This window comes from Myotis lucifugus, unplaced genomic scaffold, assembly GCF_000147115.1.
Source record: "Myotis lucifugus unplaced genomic scaffold, Myoluc2.0 scaffold_289, whole genome shotgun sequence".
NCBI lineage: Eukaryota > Metazoa > Chordata > Mammalia > Chiroptera > Vespertilionidae > Myotis > Myotis lucifugus.
This window is the reverse complement of record NW_005871337.1, coordinates 195,061-220,528: the sequence shown is the minus strand read 5'-3', so window position 1 is coordinate 220,528 and position 25,468 is coordinate 195,061. Positions and strand designations below refer to the sequence as shown.

The 25,468-nt window shown below is 43.5% G+C and overlaps 1 pseudogene; it reads right to left on the bottom strand.

Annotated features, from left to right (window-relative positions):
- Positions 1 to 4,809, bottom strand: part of LOC102440318 — a 64,323-nt pseudogene extending 59,514 nt beyond the window's left edge.
- Between the last annotated feature and the right edge of the window lie 20,659 nt (positions 4,810 to 25,468).

The window sequence follows — 25,468 nt, the reverse complement described above, 5'->3', positions numbered from 1 at the left end:
GAGGAACGGCCACATTGTCCTGGGCCAGCTGCTATCTTCGTTCCTGGTTCCCCTTTCCTGGAGCCCTCCCCATGGCTGCTGCTAAGGTGGACTCTCTCTGTATCAGAACTTGATTAAAGAGTTGAGTCCTAAGTTCGGGAAGTCCCTTGGCCTCTGCACTTGGCTTCCCCAGCACCTCCTTCAGAGCCGGCCTCTGGTATTAGATAAATCCCACATATCTCACAGACCACTCGAGGGGAGCTGCTCCGTGGCTGCCCATGAGCTTGACCATCCGTCTCATCCCTGGAAGACCAGGTGAGGAATGGACCCTAGGTCAAGCGGGACCCTTCCCGCTGTATCATCCTGCTGCCTCTCAAGATGACCTCCTTCTATTTCCCCCTATACCTTAACTCTTCCTCTCTCTCCCTCTCTTTTCCTTGCCATGTATGTAAGGAAGTGCAAACACTCACTTAGGGGAAGAGGGCGTGCTGTCAGATCTGGGTCATTTCTGATATGTAGACAAGGTCCCCATGTCACTGCAGATTTACAGAGGAAAAGGAAACAGCACACTTGAGCTGTAATTGCCAGAAGCTCCAAGCCTGTAATTACTGTCGCCAGGAACTTCAGATGAAGCCTCCACAGTCAGCCTTTGCCCTCTCCATCCTGACATCCCTACTGTATTTTTCCACCTTTGCCTTTGTTAGAATCAATACTAGAAATAGGAAAAAAATTAAATATGTATTTTTTTATTGATTTCAGAGAGGAAGGGAGAGGGAGAAAAAGATAGAAACATCAATGAAGAGAGAGAATCATTGATCAACTGCCTCCTGCACACCCCCTACTGGGGATCAAACCCGAAATTCAGGCATGTGCCCTTGACTGAAATCCAACCCATGACCCTTCAGTCCATAGGCCAAAGCTCTATCCACTGAACAAAACTGGCTAGGGCAGAAATAGAAATCTAAACATCCAGTTGAAGGTCTTTAGAGTAATGCAAAGAACATTTTTTTAATTTGATGCCTAACATCAAAGTGAAGAGAAAAAATTTAATTGATGGTAATATAATTAGTTGTTCATTTTCACAAGCATGGGGAAGAGATGACTGACATATTCAGTGTTTGGGTTCCTAGTGGAGATGTAGGTGGCACTTTGCGACTCAGCAGTTCAGTGTAGCTCCATGAGGCAGGCGTTATCTTTTTCCCATGTTCAAGATGAGGATGTTCAGGGGCATTACAGGTGAGGACACTGCAGGTCAGAGAGCTCATAGATGTGCATGATCAGGCACTGGGGACTGTTGGACAGCAATCCCTCACTTCTGGGTCCTGTGTCGAGATCCCTACATAGCAGTGCCCACTTCCTGGCTTACATCCCTTAGCTTCCTGCTGTCTTCAGGGTTTCACTGCTCTGATCTTGCTGCTCCCTCCCTTGCTCTCCATCAGCAACTCGGAGCTTCCTGTACAGCTCCCTCCCCTGCACCTGGGTAGCTGAGTCCTACTTGGGGGCCAGGTCCTTGAGGAAAGTCTGTGCGTAGGCAGAGCTGGGGAGCGGGCCCCATACCACCTGGTGCCATCTCCGTTGGAACTGTTCCTACCATCTGGTTCCCTTTGATGAGCTTCTGCAGTAGAGGCTGCCTCTTCCATGTCCGTTCCTCTTTTTCTTCCTCTGCAAACTAAATATAATAATAGGCACCTTGTAGATTTATTGGAAGGATTAGAGGTAATGTATGTAAGGAAAGTAACAGTGCCAGGGACATGGTAATAAAACGAACAATAACTCATATTTATTAAACTCATTTCCAGTGTGCCAGGTACTATGGTAGGCATTTAACGTGCATTATCTGTAATCCTTATGCAATTATTTCATTCACTGGCCTGAACTCAAAGCCAGTATAAGCACAACACACATTTCCTTTTCTTTCTCAGCCACACCCTCCAGCCTCTGGGCCTTGCCGTTGGATACATGTTAGGCAGAGATCATTGCTTTTCAGGACTTCAGTTATAAACAAAATTTAATTTCAATAATTAAAATTTATTTGAAGTTATTAAAATGTCCACGCTGTCCTGAATCTAATAAAATTCAAAATGTCTCCCTTCCTTTCAGTTCAGGCCTGACTTGCAGCTCTGGGCCTACGTTTGGTTTCCGGAGCCTGGCAGTGAGTGCCCCTGTCCGGGAAGCAGCTGCTGCCTGCTGGGCACTGACAGGTTCATTGCAGCCCTGCCCCTCCCCCAAGCCATCCCTATTGTGTCTTCAGGTGTCTGACAAGGGGCATGTGCATTTTAGCTACCCCAGGTCAGCCCCTCACTTCCTCCATCTGCTCGGGCTCTCTTCCTTTGTCAGGTGGCTCTTTTCAGTAGGATTCCCAAAAGACAGCAAGCTACTTCCTGTGGGGTGCACTGAGCCATAGGGAATGCAGTGTGCCTGTCTGCTGTCCTTTCTCCCTGCTCTGCTTGGAGAGGCTGTGGCAGCCAGGATCCTGCCTTCGAACATTCTGGAATGGAAAGGGCAATCATCTCAGTGTTCACATGTTTCCCCAAATTCTAGGGGCCACTTGGTGGATTGTTCCAGAATCTCATCACTGTGGTCATGGTCAAGACTCGCCTGCACATTTCTGTAGCTCACAAGGTCATGTTTGGAGTGAGACACTAGTGTCCTGTCTGGAAAGGGCCCGACTCCCTCCTCTTCCACGTCTTAGGGCTGCTTCTCGGGTATGTGTGTGGAGTCCGTGTGGAGGAGAGAACATAGTCAACCCCTTCGCCGCCCTGCCATCTTGGAAGACATGTGGTTGCCTCCATAACGCTCTCTCACTTCACTCCATAGTCTGCTTTTGAGAGGCCAGAGGAGGTGGAGTCATGTTGGCCGCTTGTTGGGAAACCCTAGAAGGGGTGCCCAGCAGCTTTTCCTTACAATCTTTCTGTTGTTGCTCTCAATTAAGACATTCGCTGAAATGTTTGAAGTAACCGGAGTGGTCCTGCTTCCCAGCTCCTTATAGATAAAGGACTCATTTACATTGGAAGGAACCCTGACTCCGGAAGTTGTGTTATTTGTCCTGTGGCCACTGAATTTAGTCAAGTCCTAACCCAGTTGACCTCTACCTGAGTCTGATTGCACATGGACCTTTGTGCTCATGTAAGCCTCTGCAAGTAGAGACTGCCTCTTCCATTTCCCTGTCCACACTGGGGAGTGAGTGTGACTGTAAGTAGTTAGCTATGGCATCCACAAACTGGGGTGGACAGCAGGTACCGTCTGGGCTCTACTTAGAAACCATCAACATAAAGTGGAGCCTCTATGCTCTGAGCATATCAAGGCGTATCCAACTTAGCTGACTCCTGCAGGTGCGCTAGTCACTGCTAGTCTTTTCCCCCAGGCAGAGAAGGAACACCTGATAGAGCTCACACAATGCCTAGCTCACTGGGTGTGAGAATTCAATAAGTATTTGTTCAATGAAAGGTTGCCCAAATTCAAAGTCGGCTGATGCAGCTACTCCCAGCAAAGAGTGACGACTGTGGGTTTTTGTTGAGTGTGTCCATAGTGTTTTCCATCTATCCATCATCAACCCTACATTCAAGGAAACGTGTGTAACATTTTTATTGGAAGACTGCATGTCTCTTACAGGCCACGGGAAGAAAGACCAGGCTTTTGAAAGCAGCCTCATTGTGTTGCAGTTGAAAATTTAATCAGAGAGAACCAATGTAAAAGAGCCAAGTTGTAGCAAAATCTAGACAATTCTAACTTTAAATGTAAAATCCCTTTCTGGTTCACTATAGCCCCAACATTCTTTCAGTTTAAAAAAAACAAGCTGATGAATGGCCACTGCTGAAGAGTTTGCTATCGTACAAAAGCTATTCTTATTTTTCTCTCCATGTTCACAGGGAAAAGAAATTGGGATTTATGAGGAGTTTTAGAAAATAGAATCTACTGAAGATATTTACATGTGAAATTATGAGTCAAAAACAAAAATATTAAATTCCATTACAGCTGTTTTATGTGGTCTGATATCTTTATATCTAGTGCATTTGCAGAACAGCTCAATGTGTATAAAAACACATCTTCATGTATGGAATTCTAGAAAATGTGAAACTATAGTGAGAGACAGCTAGGATGTCAAGGAAGACACTTGACTGAAAGGGCACAAGGATACTTTTCCAGAGTTGCAAATACTCTATATGTTGATTTTAATGCTGATTACATGAATATTGCCCAGTTGCCAAAATTTATAAAACGGTATATTTACAATGGGTGGGTCTTTTGTGTCTGTATTCTATCTCAACACACCTGGGAAGGCTTATCGGGGGTTATTTTACTTGTAGTATCTTTTATTTGGATAAAATGTATAGGGCCATATTATACAATCTAATAATATTCTACATGTTACAATAATAAAATATCAAGTTTCAAATGATCTTACAGGTCATTTCATCTAATCTTCTATTTACTCTTCACTTAGGCATGTGGCCTAAGTTAGCTGTTTTCTAGTTGCTGGATACAGGAAGTAAAATAAAGTGTAGTCCTTGCCTTGATTAACTTAGATAACTCACTAAGAGTTTTAGCTATGTACTGCTGCATAACAAATTACCCCAACATTTAGTGGTGTAAAACAATGCCATTTGTCATCTGGCCATTTCTGTAAGTCAAAAATCCAGGCCCTCTTACCTGGGCTGCAGTCAAGATGGTGACCAGTTCTGGGGTCTCATCTGAAAGCTTAAGTGGTGAGGGATCTGTTCTCCAGCTCACTGATGGATTGTTGCCAGAATTCGCCCCTGAGTGCTGTTGGACCTGAACCTCCGCTCCTTGCTGGCTGTTGGCTTGAAGCTGCTCTAAATTCCTTGCCATGTGACCCTGTCCAATATGAGGCCACCATTTCATCAAACAGATTAGACAGAGGAGGCTGTAGAGAGAGCCAGTTAGGAAAATGAAGTCTTTTATAACCAGCCACAGGAATGACATTTACTCAACGTTGCCATGTACTATTGGTTAGAAACAAGTTAGTCTAGAAAAAAGAATTAACAAGATCAGCACCAGTATTATTGGTGGAAGTGGACTTCTTGGGGTGCCTCGGGAAAAACAATTTCCTGACACCTCCAGGGGAGTGTGAGGTTTCATGGAAAGCTTTATTGATGATGTGAAATTAAGGGAGGCTCCCTCTAAAGTCCCATCTCTGTCATCCCACCATGGAAGAAGTCCAGTCTTGTCTCAGCGGGGCAAGAAGCAAGGTCACTGCTCAGGATTTCTCCTCCATAATAAGTCCAATCCAGTCTAGGATCTGGCTGGCTTAGCTTGTGCTCCCAGCTGCAGTCCATGGCATGTGGGTCTGCATGGCCCTGGGTCATGCAGCTGCTTAAGGCCACATGGCAGTCAAGTGCATGGGTCATGGAGCAAGAGGGAAGGGGGAACCCAAAAGGCAAGAGAGAGGGAATTCTTTGTTGGGCATTTTACTTTCCAAGATTTTGCACACTTCCAGCGGTTCCACCTTCTAGCCAATCCATTGTTTCCTGCCGGGAGCCGGTCCATCCTTGCTGTTTCAAGGGACCTGGCATATATGGCATACTGTTCTTAATATGTTTGCTCACCTTCTTGGCGCTATGTGTTTTAACCAAGGTCACCTCTCCGAGAAAGGTTGTTTCCCCAGGTAGGGATTTTTCCCTGAAGTTAGGGAGGGGATAAAACCCCTTAACTAAGTGCCAGGTGGGTAGTTAATCACTTTAACTACAAACAATCACACTTAAGCTACATAATCTTTACTCCCTGGAATGGAGATAAGAAACGCCCTAACCTTTGAAATAGAGATTGACAGGATTGGAATCAACTGGTATAAATACAGATGTAACAAGACAACAGGACACAGAACCCAGAGACAGAGAACCTAGAGTCAGAACCTAGCGAGAGAACATGGCAAAAGATCCTGGACAGAACCTAGACACAGAACCTAGAGACAGAACCTAGCAAGAAAACATGGCAAGAGAACCTGACTACAACCTGGCGACAGAACCTGACTGGAGATCCGGGCTAGAACCTGGCTGGAGAACCTAGCGAGAGAACATGGACACAGAACCTGGCTGGAGAACCTGGAGACAGAACCTGGCTATGCTGATCGACTGAACGCTGCCTCAGTGTCCTTCCTTCTTCGCCGACTCTGTCCACACCTTTGGTGACCCCTGGACCTGCTGGGGTTGGACTCCATCAGTTTCCCAGGCTAGACCGACAGGCAAGCATCCCCAGTGCATCACTCCAACTTCACTGAGCGTGCACCCATCTCTCCCTTTCTTTGATCTCTTCTCCGTGATTTTCAGGGAATGGACCAGTGGTTCCCTGGGGAGTATGAGGCTGTAGATTCTGGTGAAGCTGCCCAGATGACCATGCTATAATGTTTGGCCTCCCCATTGCTCTATTCCTATTATTAATATTAAAAAATAGCTAATTATGATAATAACACCAGGAGGTGGGCTCACAGGCACTCATCTTAAAGGCTACTCACCACAGGAAGCACAATCAAACCTTCATCCATCTAGAAGCCATCTGCAAGCACTGCAGTCCTCCCAGTGGATAGAATAGGGTTAAGAGCAGGGGCTTTATAATCAAAGTCTTTCAAGTTCTTGACCTACTCCTCACTAGCCATATGTCTGTGAATTTAACAGATTCATTAAACATCAGTTCACTCACCATAAAATGGCACAGACCTGATAAAATGCTATGAAAGTTAAACATGATAAGGAATATAAAGCTCTGAGCACGGTATCTGACAAGCAGTAAGCATTCAGAGAGTGTTGTTTTTGTTGTTATCCTTGTACAAATCTTACTCCTGACTTCTACAAGTAGAAGTTTCACACATCTAGATCTCTGGAACGTCTTCCTGTTGAACTGAGTTGAAAAACTGATCAAGTCATACTTTCAAATGCCAGTCCTGCCTTTAAGTCACATCAGAAGACAGGGTGCATGTGCCCTCACTCTCCCTGCCTGCACACTCCAGGCTGCTCTTGTGCCCGCAGATGGGCCTTAGGGAACGTGATTTCAAGCCTGCAGGCCAAGCTCTTCTCCACAAGCCTGTGAGTTTATAATCGACTTGTGAGTCGATTATAAAACCAAGTAGTACTTTCAGGAATACTTTAATCCATGCAAAATGGAATGTTATTAAATAAATAGATAACCAGATTATAGATAAATAGAATATTTATGGCATAGATATTCTATAATTATCACACAATTTTAAATAGTTAGATTTTAACTAGCACGATGATATTCATGACTTGAAAATGATAGTAGTTTACAGTGATATAGTGGGGGTGTTGATATCATTTAACTTTCCTTAGTTTCATAGAAATACATCAAAATGATGTATTCAGACATGAAACGGAAGCTGAAAAACAAGTACAGGAGTATAGTTCTCCTGTGAATATTTCACTTAACCTAAGTCACATGACCCAGCAGTAACAAAACCAGGACACAGAGTAAAAATCCGATTTTCTATCATTGCTCAATATGAATACAAACCTAAAAGCAACTCCAGGTGTTGAATTGCAATTTTTACCTTCTATAAAGGAAAATATATTTCTTATCTATTGAATAAAATATGTCACTGAATAGAAGTGTTTAACATCTTGCTCAGAAGGAATTTTTCTTATTGTTATAAGTATGCAATGCTTACCAATAAGTTACAATGAAATCTTTACCAGATATAAATATGATGTTTATTTACTGAAGAAAGACCTAGAAATGTTTTGACTTAATAAAATATACTTTATTTGATAATTTACCATTTTGTGCAAAGGATTTTCACAAAAAAGGTAAAAGTACATCTAAAGATGTTTTACTTAAGTCATCGATTCTTACTTAAAAAGTGAGGGTCCCTGTGGTCAAACACTTGTACTTGTTTTGTTTTTGGAAGAAGAAATGCCAGGAGAATGAGTTCTAACAACCCTTCAGTGTCATCTGCACATGAAACCAAGCATCCTTAGCAAGTGCGTGTTCCTCCAGAGAACTCGAGAAATTAAAATCAATGAATGCCATCTTATCATGTTTCTACTGAATAACACTGAACATGTTACAAAGATTGACATGATCCCCAGCACGCCGTGTATACCTCACAGTATAAGGCACAGTGGTATCCTGAGGTCCGGTCTAGTGGCAGAACTTTCTGGTAAGGAGAATAAAAGTATTTTATTTAGACGTATTCTTTATCCTTTTTGAAACTGGTTTTAAAATGAAAACCCTGGTAAAAATTTCTAGAATGAGAAGTGTCAGGGTGACCTACTTAAAAAATTAAATATACTTCCCAGGAGGCTCCTTGGGCCATCCTCCCTGTAACTGAAGTACCCAGTGTGACATACAGGCCACTTGTGAGGATGCCCTGCTCCTGAGATAAGCAGGCGCTTGCTAATAGGATCACATTTTCACTTGGAAATTGGACAGTTTTAAAGTAATCATGTTTTTTAAATTTTAACATCTTATTTAATATGTTAAATTAATATAAATATATATTTATTTAATATATAAATATATAATATAAATAAAATATGTAATATCTATAAATATAAATAAAAATGTATGTATTTTATTTATTATATTAAGTTAACATAAAATATGTTTATTTTATTTCATATACATTTATTGCACATATATTATTTATCAATTACAATATTTCTCATGTTTTGATAGTTATTTTTGCAAAAAGTACTACCAGCTCACAGACAGCGAGTTGTTAGAAGCATGTCTGTGCTTGTCAAATGCACCTCATTAGCACCTGATCAGGACCCTTGCCAACCACCTGGAATGACAGCCATGCATCCTTTGTATCTGAAAGCGTTTCCTTCAGCGGATTGGCATGTTTTATGGAGGACATCGTGGACAGGACTAGCATATATTTGAAATGAGGACTGTGTAAAAACTCCAGAGTTTTCAGCAGTTGATGGAAGCTCAGGCCTGCATTTAATATTTCAACCAGCAATGCTATTTTGCTTTGAAAATCTGGAAAGATAAAAGTAGATTTTTGTCTTTGAACATAGAGTCTCTTGAAATAGTTTCATTCATTTGCTCATTCATTCAATAAACATTAAAAAGCACTTATTTTTGTTGTAGGTACAGGCTATCGTAGCACTTGCAGGCCAAAAGGGGAAATAATAGATGCATGGAAAATTAATGAAACAGCTTTGATATGGATACTTTGATCTTGCCTATATTTGAAATATCCAGTTAGTGTTAATTAACAGAGAATAGCAACTCAGAAATTTATATATTTACTAGAGGCCCGGTGCACAAAAGTTTGTGCACTCAGCGGGGACCCTCAGCCTGGCCTGTGCCCTCTTGCAGTCTGGGACCCCTCGGGGGATGTCCACCTGCTGCCTTAGGCCCGCTCCCTGGGGGATTGGGTCTAAGCTGGCAGTCAGATATCCCTCTGGCAGCCTGGGAGCCCTCAGGGGATGTCCACTTGCCAGCGGGGAGCAGGCCTAAGCTGCAGTCAGACATCCTTAGTGCTGCTGAGGAGGCGGGAGAGGCTCCCACCACCACCGCTGTACTGGCAGCCGGCAGCCTGGCTTGTGGCTGAGCAGAGTTCCCCCAGTGGGAGCACACTGACCACCAGGGGGCATCTCCTGCATTGAGCATCTGCCCCCTGTGGTCAGTGTGTGTCATAGTGACCAGTCATTCCCAGTCGTTCTGCTGTTAGGGTCATATTACCCTTTTATTATATAGCAGTGATGGCGAACCTTTTGAGCTCAGCGTGTCAGCATTTTGAAAAACCCTAACTTAACTCTGGTGCCATGTCACATACAGAAATTTTTTGATATTTGCAACCATAGTAAAACAAAGATTTATATTTTTGATATTTATTTTATATATTTAAATGCCATTTAACAAAGAAAAATAAAAAAAATGAGTTCACATGTCACCTCTGACACGCGTGTCATAGGTTCGCCATTACTGTTATATAGGATAGAGGCCTGGTGCACAGGTGGGGGCCGGCTGGTTTGCCATGAAGGGTGTCCCGGATTAGGATAGGGGTCCCACTCGGGTGCCTGGCCAGCCTGGGTGAGGGGCTGAGGGCTGTTTTCAGGCTTGCCACAGCCCCTTCAGGGTGGGGGGGGGTCCTGCTCCCAGCCTCTCCTTTTTTTCTTTTTTCTTTTTCTGGGATTTATTTATCTTCTATAATTGAAACTTTGTAGCCTTGAGCGGAGCCCAGGTCCAGCCAGGGCAGGTGGGAAGCTTGGCTTCCTCCATTGCCAGGGCAACCCAAGCCTCCTGCTTGCTCTAGTTCCGTGGCCGCCGCTATCTTTGTGACAGAGTGATGGTTAATTTGCATATTACTCTTTTATTAGATAGGAAAAGGTTGTCAGTAAGCTTTCTAAAGTCTTATGAACTATGGTTTGATAAATATTATTTTTCAAAATATTGGTAACATTGCAATTGTTCAGATTGTTTTCTGGTCTTATTCATCATCGAGACATATGAGGCCTACTCTCTAATGTCTGTTAAAAAATTAGCTTAGTTATCAGAACCTTGTAGACAGAATAGTGCCCCACAATGATGTCCAGTTCCTCATCCCAGCACCTGTGAATAGAACAAAAGGGACTTTGCTGATAGATTGAATTAAGCATTCTGAGATGGGAAAATAGTCCTGGATTACCCAGTTGGGCCCAGTGTAATCACAGGTTCTCATAAGAGGGAAGCGAGAAGACCAAGGATGGAAGAAGGTGAAATGAAGAATCAGAGGTGGGCATGGTGCTCTGTGGAAGAGGGAAAGGCCGGAATCTGATTACCCTCGCAGCCCCTGAAGAAGTGAGAAACTGATACCCTTCATTCTCCCCAGCTCAGTCAGGACAGCTCTGCCAGGCTGGAGAGAACACTTTTGTGTTGTTTTAAATCCCTGTTTGTGGTAATTTGTTAGGGCAGTCATAGGAACCTAATGCAAAACTACACAGTAATAACCCTTCCAATGGTCTCTGTTTGGGAAATTTAATAAGAATCCCAGGCCCAGCTGGCGTGGCTCAGTGGTTGAGCATCGACCTATGACCAGGAGGTCAATGGTTGGATTCGTGGTCAGGTCACATGCCTGGGTTGCAGGCTCAGTCCCAGTGGGGGGCATGCAGGAAGCAGCCAGTCAATTATTCTCTCTCATCATTGAGGTTTCTCTCATTCTCTCCCTCTTCCTTCCTCTCTGAAATCAATAAAAATATTAAAAGAATTCCTGCTCTTTCACCAGACGACTCGCTGCAGCGCTGCTGGGTCAGAGCAGAATGTGCATCTTTTCCTGGTTTCCGGGGGGAGGGTAGGGGGGTGGCTGCTCTCTCCCCATCATGCACTCAGTCTTCCAGGGGCTCAATGCCACAAGAGAGCAGGTGCTGGTGTGCCTGGGCCAGAGCCATTTCTTGTATGGATTGCCAGCGTTTCTTTCTAGGGGAGTCTCCAGATGCCACTGGAATTAGAGGGAACAATTTGCGAATAAAACATGTGACTGTTCAGTAGCAATGTCTCCCAGACTGTCACGCAAGCCATGCAGCCTCTCCTGGTGGATCTGTGTGGGGCTGTTGGGTTTCACCTGCAGACAAGCAGGTCACTGAACCCTCATGGGTCCTTCTGGCCCCAGACTGCTCTGCTCCTTGTCAGGGAGACCAGTTCTCCTCTTCATGTGGGGGTCGGGGGGGGAGATAAGCCATGAGAGCGTCTATGCCACTATTTTTTTCTCTTAATCTTTATAATTGAAAGTATTACATAGGTTCTCTTTTACCCACCATTAACCTCTTCCAGCCCGCTACCGTCCTCCCCGATCCAGGCCCTCACCACCCCATTGTCTGTGTCCACAGGTTATGCATATATGCATACAAGTTCATTGGTTGATCTCTTCCCACCCACCATCCCCAGCCTTCCCTCTGTTCATGCTTCTATGACTCTGGGTCTATTTTTGATCATCAGTTTATTTTGTTCATTAGATTCCACATATGAGTGAGATCACGTGATACTTATCTTTCTCTGACTGGCTTATTTCGCTCAGCCTAATAATCTCCAGGTCCATCCATGCTGTTGCCAATGGTAAGAATTCTTTCTTTTTTATTGCCACATAGTATTCCATTGTGTAGATGGACCACAGTTCCTATCCACTCATCTGCTGATGGGCACTTAGGCTGTTTCCAAATCTTAGAATTGTAAATTGTGCTGCTATGAACATAGGAGTGCATACATTCTTTCTGATGAGCGTTTCAGGTTTCTTAGGATATATTCCTGGAAGTGGGATTAATTTCTTGAGGAAACTCCATAGTAACTCGAGTTCATTCAAACTCTCCTTGGCTTTCTTCACTGCCATCTTCCCCCTTCTTATGAATTGTTCAAGGCAGACTTCACTTGAGGTAAATAGTTTGATTTGAGGGTTTTTGTATCTGGATTTTGATGCAACAAGATGTGCTAAATGCTCAGAATTTTAAATGTAGAGAAGGCACAGACTCAGCTATGAAGATGGGAGACTTTTGCGCGATGCTCTGGGGCTGCTCCTGCGCAGAGCATGGCCCTCTGTGTCACTCCGGAGCGGCAGGCACTGGGATTCCTGCATAGAAACCTGACTGCGCAGGGCTCACTCCCCAGCTCTTCCAACACCAATCCTCTTCCCAATGAGCAGCACACTTTTGGATTTTACAAGGTAAAGTTTGGCTGTTTTAGTTAACAGTGGCCAATTGTTAATCTCTATGATTTTCCAGGTATCATATACCAAACAACAACACATTTTAGCGTACATGCTTCTCGTGGATGAAATGAAGTTACAAGGTTTGAGTTCCTCTTTCAACAGGAATGTGAAAGCTGGGGGGACCCAGGGCATTTCACTCGCATAAAACGCACGGTAAGCCCAATTTCTTCTCCATCTTGGCCATCTCTTCCTGGGATTCTGCTTCTTAAGTTTAAATTTTAGAGTACTTAGCTCTGGCGTTCACACCTGATGGAGGGGCCGATGGGACACGGCTGGCAACTGCATTGCTCTGGAATTAATGGGCAGAATTGGTTCAGTGCAATGCAGCACATTTAAAACCCATCCAAGGAAGTTTTATTACAGTTCAGTCATCTGCTGAAGCTCACTCTCCTAATGTCAGTTTTCCTTACAGCGCACTCCATAAAAGTATACCCAGGAGATCGTGCCAGGTGGTCCTGCTTTTAAGCAAAGCATTTTATTACGCCCTCTGCTCACACGCGGTTTCATAGCAGCAGGAAGTGTTGTTTTGCTGAAGAATAGTAAGGACTAGCACTTATTAATTATGAGTGTGCTGACCACCTTGCATGCATCATCTACTAGTAAGTCCATGCTCACCTTCAGTCTAGGCTTCCCCTGTTGGTATCCCGCCTGGCAGCTAGAAAGATGCTTGCACAGCAGTCTTTAATCAAACCCATCACACAAACACTTTGCCAACGATGGCACATTCCAGCGCGCACTGGAACATGGGTTTCTGAAGTTGCCCACTGTCGGGCGATATGGAGTGGAGGAGACTATGGAAAATTGTTCACAATTTTCATACATATCCATTTATACTGCACCCTGGCAACCAATACACAGTTATTGACTGTAATCAGCTTTAGGCCTCTGGTTTTAAACTGTACACAAAGCCATATTGCTTTCAAAAGCATCCAATTATATGCATCATTCTTCCTTTATTCATCCTCACCGTATTCAAGTTTCGTGAGGGAATGTTCACATTCCTGTGAACAGAACGGCATGGTCTTATTATCCCTTCATGGCGGAGGCCAGCATTAGCCCAGCGTGTGGTCTGTCTGGTGTCAGGACAGAACATCCTTAAGTGATTGCCTAAGCCAGCGGTTCTCAACCTGTGGGTTGCGACCCCTTGTGGGTCGCGACCCTTTCACAGGGGTCGCCTAAGACCATCCTGCATATCAGATATTTACATTATGATTCATAACAATAGCAACATTACAGTTATGAAGTAGCAACGAAAATAATTTTATGGTTGGGTCACAGCATGAGGAACTGAATTTAAAGGGCCAGAAGGTTGAGAACCACTGGCTAAGCCATGGTGTAAGGCAGACGTGGGTCATTTTGCAGGGAGATTGGATGAAGTGTCTGTAAATTTTTCACATAAATATTTCAATATACACAGTGTCCCAGCCCTCTAAGTAGGACCCCTGGCGAAGCGTGTGGGTGCCGGGGTTGCTTTAGGTGTGCAAGTCCACGTGGGGGAGCTTTATTGCCAAGATACCAACTAACAAAGAAAGGCAGGACAGCAGTTGTTATTTTGTTGGATTATTTAAGCAATAAATTTATGTTTGTGAATTAATACACTATTTCTGGATGCATTTAATTAAGTTATCACTTCTCAAAAATCTCTAATAGTTTCTAATTTTAGTTGCAGCAGGCATCCTTAATTTGATAAGTTATTTAAGGTCTCTGGTCTTTAATTTCCATGAAGTTGGTGTGTGTTTTGTTAGTGTTTTGTTTTTGTTTTTTATTTGTTTGTTTTGGGCTTTTTTGCTCATTGTGCCGATATGAAATGAAATCTGAAATCACTGACACTTTTGATCTGACCACTATCAACTCTAAAATTCTGCTAGCCAATGTCAGCTATGCCACAGCTCTTCATCACTTGGTAACTGATAATGTGCTTAATACACTTTCTTTCCCCCTTCTATTCTATGTCAGTCTATTGAAACATGAATTTCATTGAATTCTTGACCCCGTGGTTGGATATGGGTATATGACTTAGCATTTGGGGCATTTGAAACCTGAGGGAACTTGAGGTTTCCTCCATATCTAACAGAAGGAAGGGGCCTGACTACTAGCGTGAGGTCGCGGATGTTGTTAAGCATCCTGCTGTGGAGAAAACATTCTCTCAAGGTCAATTGCATCCGTTTTGAGAAACATAGTAATGGCTCATGCCCTGGAAGTGTGAGAAAATGGCTGTGAAACTAACCCACTCTGGTTAGGCTCTTCCTGTCTGGTTTACCCTGTCTGCTCGGGCCCAGTTACCTGTCGGTGTCCTGTTTGTTTGCAAGGCTCAGCTCAGACCTCATCTCCCTCCCGCAGCCAGGGTTCTTTCTCCTTCTGGAGGCCCTTATGGAATCTCTCTCGTGCACGCAGCTTGAATAGTCTCCCAAGGAATATAGGCAACTGGACGACAGTGCTGCTCACATCTCCAAGGCTGCCCTCCACATCGGGGTTGGCAAAGAGCCTGTGAATGGTCAATGGCTTTTATTTTGTTTTGCTTTATCTACATTCAACTGATGCTTCTAGAGAGAATTAGATAATAAATAATGAAATAATAATGACACATCCTCACCCAGAAAAACAGCATCGCGTTGACATGCTGCTTCAGAGAAACAAGCCTGAGAGCTCGGCTTGATGGTTTATTTGGGGTGAATTCAGGTCAGGAGCTCCACTGACAGTGGGACATGGAGCCTCTTGGCCAAAGGCCCCTGCTATGGGTTGTGTCTTGAATAAAGTTCCATAAAAGAGTACCTGATGGACATATAAAATTTTCTAGAAATAAAGGTAGCTTTCAGAGCTTCTCTTAAAAATTAAAAAATATGTGATCAACTGCCTCCGAGTTGACTGAAACAAGACCAGGTGTCATTGATCCACTGTCCTGGTTTGCACTCAATAACGAACCAACCGGATCCTCCAGCCCCAGGAGCGTGGCTTTGTGAAACCAGATGTTGGTAGGCACAGCAGCTGATGCCAAATCATTTCTAATCTTATATCGGGAAACTGTGTGCTCTTTCATATTTTCAACTCATCCCCAAAGATTAATATTTTCTTTGCATTATACGTTGAAAGATGACTTCACTATTAAAGATTTAATAAGAGAATAGAATTGTTTCTTTGAGTGTACTAATTTATTTTAAATTAGACTATTTAGGAGTGAGGATAATGAGACTATTTTAAATTCTAAGTTAGTTTGATTATTCACACACTTTCATTTTTTGAGATATAATTGACATATAACACTCTATTGGTTTCAGGTGTACACCATAATGTTTTGTTATTTGTGGTTGTTATTAAATGAACACCACAATAAGTCTACTTAACATCAATCACCTCACAACATATCTTTTCTTGTGAGGGGAAATTTTTAAGTCTCTTAGCAACTTCCAAATATACAGTATGGTATTGTTAGCTGTAGTCACCAAGCTGACATCACATCCCCAGACGTGTTTATTTCTCAACAGAAGCAGGCACTTCTAAACCCCATTCACCATTTCCTCACCCACCCACACCAGTCTGTTCTCCATACCCAGGAGCTTGTTTTTCTGATTTTTTTCCAATTTCACATCCAGTTTCCCTGTCAAAAGTAGGTTTACAGTCATTTGCATGGAAAATGATACAATAATTCATAAATATTAATGCAAGAATAAACTGTGTTTTACCTACTCACAACTGTAAACCCACTTTTGCCCCACCCTGTGTAACTGAGGTCATACGGTATTTGTCTTTGTCTGACTTATTTTACTGGGAGTAATGCCCTCCAGGTTTATACATATTGTCACAAGTAGCAACATTCCCTTTTTTAGGGCTGAATAATATTTCCATGTGTATGTGTTTGTATGTGTGTGTATTTTTTATTCATTCAACATCAATGGACACTTAGGCTGCTTTCATATCTTAGCTATTGTAAATAATGCTGCAATGAACATGGGGAAGCAAATATATTTTCACGTTAATGTTTTGGGGTTTTTTGGGTAAATACCAGAGGTGGAACTACTGGGTCATGAGGTAACTCTCTTTTTTTCTAATTATTTGAGGAACCTCCAGACTGTTTTCCATAATGGCTGCACCAGTTTATATTCCCATCAGCAGTGACAAGAGTTCCCTTTTCTCCACATTCTATCAAGCACATTATTTCTTGTCTTTTTTTATAGTACAGGTGTGAGATGAGATGTCATTGTGGTTTTGATCTGCATTTCCCTGATGACTAGTGTTATTTTTATTATTAATGGATATTGGACATAAGCTAGAAAAACAATGCAAGAAATGCATAGACTTTTACTAAACATGATGGAAGCAAGATAATTCTCTTCTATTTAAGACCTAAAAGAAGAAGAAAAGAAAAAGAAAAATAGTTCAATTAACTGTACCACCTGTTATAGTTTGAATTTGGATCACAGTGTTTTGCTTAAGTCAGGGACTGTTGGATATATGTTTTCGTTACTTAAGACATCTTCAGGCATTAATTTTCCCTCCACATACTTAGATGGCTACACAAATATTTTGGAATTCTGTGTGTGTATCTAAGTGTTGTGTCTGTGTGTATATCTAGGGGCTTACTATTTTTTTTTCCAGTTAGAGTGTGAATTTTCAAGGTTAAGGAAGTCCAGTTATATTTCTTCTTGAGACCTTAGACAGCAAACCCCCTTTGAAAATCAGTCTGGCCCAGTAGGTCAGTAGGTTAGAGCATCATCATGATATGCCAATGTTGCAGGTTTGATCCCTGGTCAGGGCACATATGAGCATCAACCAATGAATGCATAAATAAGTGGAACAACAAATCAATCCCTCTCTCTCTCTCTCTCTCTCTCTCTCTCTCTCTCTCTCTCTCTCCGTCCCTCTCTCTAAAATCAGTAAATAACTTTAAAAAAATAGTCTGGTACTATGAAGTCATTTAGGTGGGGGTGGCCATCACAATAAAGTTTTAAAATTTTCACAATTCTGTTACTTGCCCTAGCCGGTCTGGCTTAGTGGATAGAGCATTCTCCTACAGACTGAAGGGTCCTGGGATGATTCCAGTCAAGGGCACATATCTGGGTTGTGGGCTTGGTCCCCAGTAGGGGGCGTGCAGGAGGCAGCTGATTGATGATTCTCTCTCATCATTTTTATTTCTATCTCTTCCTCTCACTTCCTCTCTGAAATCAATAAAAAGTATTTAAAAATAAACAAATAAGTAATTAAATGATTAAATAATAAAAATTAAATTTCTGTTACTTTATGCTTGGGTTACAGAGTTACCTTTGGGAATATAATCTCTCTATATAAAAGCCTAAGCAACCGGTCGACCGAAAGACTGATCAACTGGTCGCTAGGCTGCGCACTGACAACCAGGGGGCAGATGTTCAATGCAGGAGCTGTCCCCTGGTGGTCAGTGCACTCCCACAGCAGGAGCGCTGCTCAGCTGACCAACAGGCACTGGACGCCGGGCTCATGGCTGGCGAGTGCCACTGTGGCAGCACGAGCCTCTCCCATCTCCACAGCAGAGCTACAGAGCAGCAAGTGATGGCGGCGGGGGCAGGCGCAGCAGGGGCCGGGATGGTGTGGCACGGGGCCAGGATGAGTGGGAATGGTGTGGCACCTGGACTGGCTGGGGCTCCTTCCTCCCCAGCTGCCCGGGGATGTTGGACTGCTGGCCTGTGGGGATGGGGCCAAAGCCAGGTTGAGGGACCCCACCGGAGGGGTCCGGATTGTGAGAGGGCCCAGGCCAGGTTGAGGGTCCCCACCGGTGCACGAATCCATGCACCGGGCCTCTGGTAGATAAATATATTCAAATGTATTCTGTATGAGAACATGTTGGGTAAGTGGAAAATAAAAGGTGGCACTTCTGGGCACTTGCTTTTGATAGAATATCACCATTTTGAATAAGCTGTTTACGCAAACATATGTACATAACCTCTTACCAGGAACATCAAACTGGATTCCTCAATTAGGGGTTATCTAATCAGGGAAACGTTTCAGCTGCGATGGGGCCCAAGATCCTGCACTTGCTGAAGTGACTGAAGTACCAGCGCTCTCTCTCTCTAGGAGCCTGGAAGAACCCCAGGTGTTCAGATTTTGCTGGAATTTGTCCTTTTGGGCATAGAAAGGGCACAATGGGGGGTGGCACTGGCAACCCCTCTGGCTGCTGATGGAGTCTCAGAGGAGTGCTGGTGCAGACAGAGCTTTGTTAGGTTTGCAGCATCTGGACGTGGAGAAGAAAGTGTGTGTAGGAACAAAGGAACAGGCCAGCGCCTCCCCCTCTCTCTCTGACACATGGGCTAGTTCTCCAGTCGGGAGTCAGCTCTGTGGCCTCGGGCAGCTCTGCAACCTCTGTCCTGGCATTTCCTTTTCTGTGCAATAGGGGCCATGACAGCGCGTGCAGCCGAGGTTTGGTGTGTGGTGGTGGTATCGGGCACCGTGGGAGTGGGTTACAGGTTACAGAACAGCTCTGGCAAACAAGGGCTCAAGTCCCACCGGCCCCTTCGTACCTGCAGGTTCTGCACTATCTGCGGTTTCAGGCATCCATTGGGGGTTTTGGAACGTATCCCGTGCGGATAAGGGGACGGCTGGTCTCTATTTTGACTCCAGACTGCACAAGCTCAGTCTCCGTGCATTTCACGTGCCGCCTGATGTAACTCCTTTTCCTCGGTCCCTGTCACAGAGAACTGCGTGCTGAAGTTGCTCTGCTGGCGTGGTGATGGGCAGGTGCCGGGCACCTCTCCTCCATCCCTCCACGCAGAGACCCAGGCAGGTGAGCCTCCTCCATCGAACCGGCTTTGAAAGGAAGCCGCCTGCACTAGGCCCGTCATGTGGCATGCACCTCGCTGTGTGCTCCAAAAAGAAAGAAAGGGGAACAAGTCAAATCTATTGACAAGCAGGGTGCTAACAGGTCTCTGGGAAAACCCTACACTAGTGATATGAGCATCAAGAATGTTTTCGTTTTGGCTTGTTTGTTTGAACATATGGAACTTTCCTGGTCTGACCAGGATTGCATGCAAATTTATTAATTTGAGGAGCATATCTCACTGGGAAATGTAGACTGCATGAAAATGGAATTATGAAATGGAAATGTGGCCCTGTCCCATGTGGCTCAGTAAAAGGTTGCCGGTTCCATTCCTAGTCTGAGGGCTCGATCCCTGGGTTCCTGATAGGGGGCCTACAGGAGGCAGCCAGGCAATGTTTCACTCTCACATCCATGTCTCTCTCTCTCTGCCTCTAAAAACACATTTAAAATATTTTTTAAAATAAAATGTGTCCAGAATAAAAGCTCTTTCTTTGTGTACAAGTGATGACTGTATTTATCTGTTAAAATCCAAGTTAAATCTGGGCAAGAGTGAGTTGTACGTGGTCCTAAACTCTGTCCTCTGCTTTGCACTCAAAAAATATTAGTTATTGCTCTTTTCACGGTATTTATTATTTCAGCAAATATTTATTGAAACCTTGTCAATTTTTGATTGGTTCATGGGCTAATTAATTATTGCTTTTAGAGTATGAAAGCAATTAAAAATATATTCCAAATGGCCTAGAGAGGAGCAAATGTTAATCTAATAAGTACAAAAACGACAAACTCTATTGAGAGCTAGGAAGGCAAGTGTTGAGTGGACAGAGGGGTGGAGGGGTCTCATTGAATTTGGAAGCAAGTCTGAGACCCTGCGGCTGAGGAGGTGCTCCGGAATGTCACTTTACTTTCTGTCTTCTGACAGTAGCAATGCTTTATTTTCTAAATAAAGTAAAATAAAAGCCAAGGATGACCTGTGTTTTCCCCAGGAAGTGTGCATATGAAACTGGGATCATACCTTGTTGAGGAAAGGGGCACATTTGGGGTCTGGGGAGATCTTACTGTGGTTTCAGTTATATTATACATCGCAAGTGACTTGCTGTCCCCAAAGGCTTTTGTACAGTTTTAAGGTGATATTAGCGGTTGGCATGCTAAGGCTCCATTTTTATTCTTTTAATAACCTCTAATTACAGATTCCTTTTCCTTTCAGTTCAGCCTTTATACTGATGATAAAAGCCATCCACCATCTCTCTCCAATACCTTCTCTGCTAAAAGCAATTAGGTAGATACCTGCTTGGCTCCTTAAGAGAAAGTAGGTTGAGACACGCAGGAGAAGCAGGTCCCTGAGCCGGTAACCGCGGTAACCGCGATCCTCAGCCGCTGCTGGTCCCACTGGGCTGGAGCAGAGGCCTGGAGTAAAAATAACAATGTTTGACCCCAGGTCCCCAGGCCTCCTCAGGAATCGGTGCACTTTCATGAGCTTAGGAAAGGAAAGCCCTACAGACTCGGGGGATAGACAGCAAGTGACAAGTGCGCTGAAGGGAAAGGAGAGGAGGGGACAGAAAGGAGACGGACGGAAAAGAGATAATAAACAGCAACAAAGCCAAAAGGAGGAAGAACGATTTTGCTAAAGAAATATTTACTGCCCTTTTCATTGATATTTTATAGTATGAACTGAGTATACAGCTAATTACTTATATATCTTACCTAATAATAGACAAACATGTAAATTGACCATCCCTCCACTATGCTAACCAGCCAATCAGGAGAGTATGCAAATTAACCCAACAAAGATGGCAGTTAATTTGCATACATAGGCGTGAAGCGGCGGAGCGATGACTGAAGGCTCCGGCCAGAGCTAAGGCCTGGGTCCCGGGTGCCGGAGGAAAACCCGTGCCGGCAGCCAGGGGAAGGGAAGGCCTATTGCATGAATCTCTTCATGCAACGGGCCTCTAGTTAACTATATAATTGTATACATATTTGAAATGAATTCTTCTAGTTCTTCAAACACATCATCAGAATGGATGGTCCCCATCCAAACCGCAGGCCAGTGATAACACTGCTGAGAGCACATTCTGGGAGTTGAAAACATTTAGAGCCTTTTTAATTTTTAATATCTTTCAGCATCTAGTTTTGAATTATCTGTAAATCTGTGCAACATTTTCATTGATGTAAATAATTATACATTAATATTGGAAATATTTATTTAGGACTATTAAGGTTTTTTAAGGGAAAAGTAGCTATTCCTACCAGACACTTTGTACTCACAGATGGAGGGAAAAAATCTCCCTCCTCTTTAGACACAGCCAAATTGACACTCAAGTTCTCCACATTAAATGTGTTTTTGGTGAGCCACTTAATGTAGTAAGATATTCCAACATGTTTCACCACGTGCATTGCATGTAAAAAGAGAGAAATTATCTCACTTTGCCTTATTTTTAAGGATTCTCTGGAATGTTTCCTGTAGAAAGCCTTAGAAGGTTGCCAAACACAATTCATCTTCACGTAGAATGAGTACAAAAGTGCACATTGTTCTAACTGCTAAGCATGCGACCCTCACAGTGAAGGAGAAACACACACGTGTGTGTGTGTGTGTGTGTGTGTGTGCGTGCGTGCGTGTGTGTAATTATCTCCATCGCAGCATCGCTTTGCATAGAGAATGAGTCTTATTAACGGGAGCGCCTAATGCCATCCACATCAGCTTCTTGTTTCCTGTTTTAAGGCATGAACCAAATTCTCCATCAAGTCTGCAGCATGTTTTGCAAGCTGACATATAGTATTTCTAATGGTAATTTCTTTTGTAAGGCACATACATCAGCGGGGCTTTCTATTTGTTAAAAATCTCATTATGGCATGTGATTTTTCACTTCTTACTGTAACCCTTTGTTGAAATCTAAATATGGATTAATAGGGCCCTGGCTGGGTAGCTCAGTTGTTTAGTTCATCATCCCTATAGGCCACGGATGCAGGTTCTTTCCCTGGTCAGGGCACATACAAGAATCAACCAATGAATGCATGAATAAGTGGAACAACAAACCCCTCTCTCTTTCTCCTTCCCACCCACCCTCCATCTCTCTCCTTTCCTCTCTCTCTAAAAATCAATTAATAAACTATGGATATAATAAATAAATATGGATTAATAAAAGTATATACTTTAACTTAGCATCTGATGTGTTAAAAAAGTCTTACCTTCTCCTGGAGTGTTATCATCTTTTCATAATCTCATAACACTTTTCTAATTTGTGAATTTTCTGAAAGTCATATTAGCTGATTGATATAAATTCTACACCAATGGTCATTTTCATAGAAAAGTTAATAGTCTCCTATTTCTATCCACTTTCAGTCTCGTTCTGATGGTCATACTTCTATTTTATTCACAGTTCACTAATGTGAATTTCCCAGGAGAAACTTGCTAAAATCGCCTCTATTACCATCTGTGGCTGTGGCTCAGAGCATTTCTTTGCATCTGTGTTTCCAAGGACTAAACACCTTTGTTTCCCATGAGGGCAGGTGCGGGGAAGGGAAGGAGAGCTGGGCCCATGTTGTAGTTGCTTGCTGGGAAGCATAGTCAGATCACCTACCATTATTCCCAAGTTTTTGCCCCTTTCCTTAGGATTTTATTGCATCAAAGATGTATGATTTTGGACATATTTGATGTGCAGGCATATTTCAGCTCCAACTATCAATATTTACATTATAATTAAAAATCTAAGAGCTGAAACAACTGCTGGTACCGTACTGCAATTGTCCTCCAGAACAGGCTACCAGGACTCAGGGGGTCTTCCTAGAAGAACTGTGATTAGAATGAGGCCTCTTCATTCTCCCTTCACTGTAACATACTGTCTCTGTTTTCAAAAGAAGTTTTCTGTCTGTGGACACATTTTTAGTTAAACCCAAGACCTGGGAATGGGTTTCGTCGCCTGCCTCCACCAGCCCTTCTGAAACTGAGACTGAGTAAGGACAAGGCCTGAGCCCTGGAGGCCCTGAGGCCGTATGTGCTCAAGATATCAAAGAAAAGACAAATTTTTCACATAGTCAACAAAAATGCATTACTGAGTTGCCTTGGGAATATTACTTAATTACTTAATCTTAAGATGTGCATGGTGTATAGAATTTTTGTGTATATGTTATTTTCACAGGAAATGCACTGAATCTGTTATTAACACATTTCATTCTCATTCATTCGGTTAAGAAGAAATAAACCCAAAACACACCTGTTAATACTCTCAGGTACCAACATCAGACTTGATTCATGCCAACAACAGTGAGTGATTAAGGTCCATTTGAAGACTAGTTAAAGTTTGTAGAAATCTTTGTATCATAAATTTACTGCTCATTAGCATTTTGTGATTTCATACCTTATAATTCCCCTTTGGCAGTGAAAGAGACCTCTCTTCATATGTCCACTCACTTTTTATTCACTCAACATTTCCTGAGCATTTATTTTAAGCCAAATGCAACCTAAGAGCTGGAAATACAAAGATAAGCAAAATTATACCTCCTGCCGGTCCTCATTACATTTAAGGGCTCCTGGTGAAGGGGGGTGTTAAATGTCAGGCAGGTAAGTGTAGAACTCAACCTGTGGCAAGTGCGGAAGCCCAGGGAGCCAACCTAGTGTGGGCAGCAGGGGGCACAAAGGACCAGGGCAGGGCAGGACAGCAGGTGGCATTTGAGCAGCCTCCAAATAAATGAGGAGGCATTAGATAAGCAGAGGCTAGATAATGACTCTTAAGAGTAAATTCACTGGGGCAGGAGGGGCTCAGTTGGTTGGAGCAAAGTCCTGTGCACCGAAGAGTTGCTGGTTCTATTCCAGCTCAGGGCACATACCTGGGTTTCTGGTTCAATCCCTGGTCCAGGCAACTAATCTCTCTCTCTCTCTCTCTCTCTCTCTCTCTCTCTCTCTCTCTCCCTCCCTCTTCCTTGATTTCCCTTTCTTCCTTCCTCCCTCTCTTCCTCTCACTATCCTCCTCTAGTGAGGATTTTAAAAAAAAGAGTAGATTAGAAGATTTGGTACTTTCAGAGACCTGGAAGAAAACAGTGGAAAATGGGATTTTTATAAGTATTGGTTTGAACCATCTTTCTGTAATATGTTTTATTACAGAATTACTCATCATTGTATAGACAATGTGTTGAATTTCAAAGAGTTCAGGTTTCCTCAAAGTTATCAAAAACTAAGGTGAGCATTTACCTAATTGGCCCCAGTGTGACAGTCCTAGTATATGCCTTCCCCCAGCTTAGTTAACAATCCTGACCTTTTTACTTTCAAACGTGCTCGACTTTGGATGATAAATGTTATGTCACAACCTTCTAGATATTGTTTTGGATAATTTCTTGCTATAGAGCCATAAACTACCACATAACCAGCCAACCAGCATCTTTACTTCTTCCCGCCCTTGCTTCATTCGCTCATTCCTTTTCCAAGTACAGCCATTATGTACAGCGTGTCCCTGCTCTCGAGCAGGGCCAGGAGCTGGCTCAGCACATGGGGAACAGGACGACCTGGGGGATTCCAGGGAGCTCGCACAGCTGTACTGTGTGCACTGGTCAGGGGCAAACGCTGGTTGTAGAAGTACATTGGGGACCAGTGTCCTTTTCTTGGGGTCCAAACATAAGAAGACAGTCCATTCTTCCGGATTCTTCATGCCTAAAGCCCCAAGACCCACCTTGGCCAGGCACGACCCCCTTTGGGGAGTAGAGAATCCTCAATCTTCAGTAGGTGGAGGGAAAATGCCGGAAACAGCTTCTTGTAGAGTGTGGACCATTTCCTCTTGATGGAGACTACTTTTTTCCTAGATTGCAACCAACTTCAGGGGGTTGACACAGTGTCACACAAGCAGACGGAGGCCCCAGGTCCCGGGTCTGCCCTGTGCCTGGCTGAGAGGATGCTGATGGGGGAGTAGGCACAGCGTCAGGCGCTCCCTCAGGCAACAGGCCAGGAAGGGCAGGTGAATTTCCTCCCCCTGCTTCCCATTGTTGACTTTTCCCACTTCCGAGCAGTCCCAGGAGTGGGAGGCCCTGTGGGGGGGGTGCCTCTTGGGGGGGGGGGCCACAGG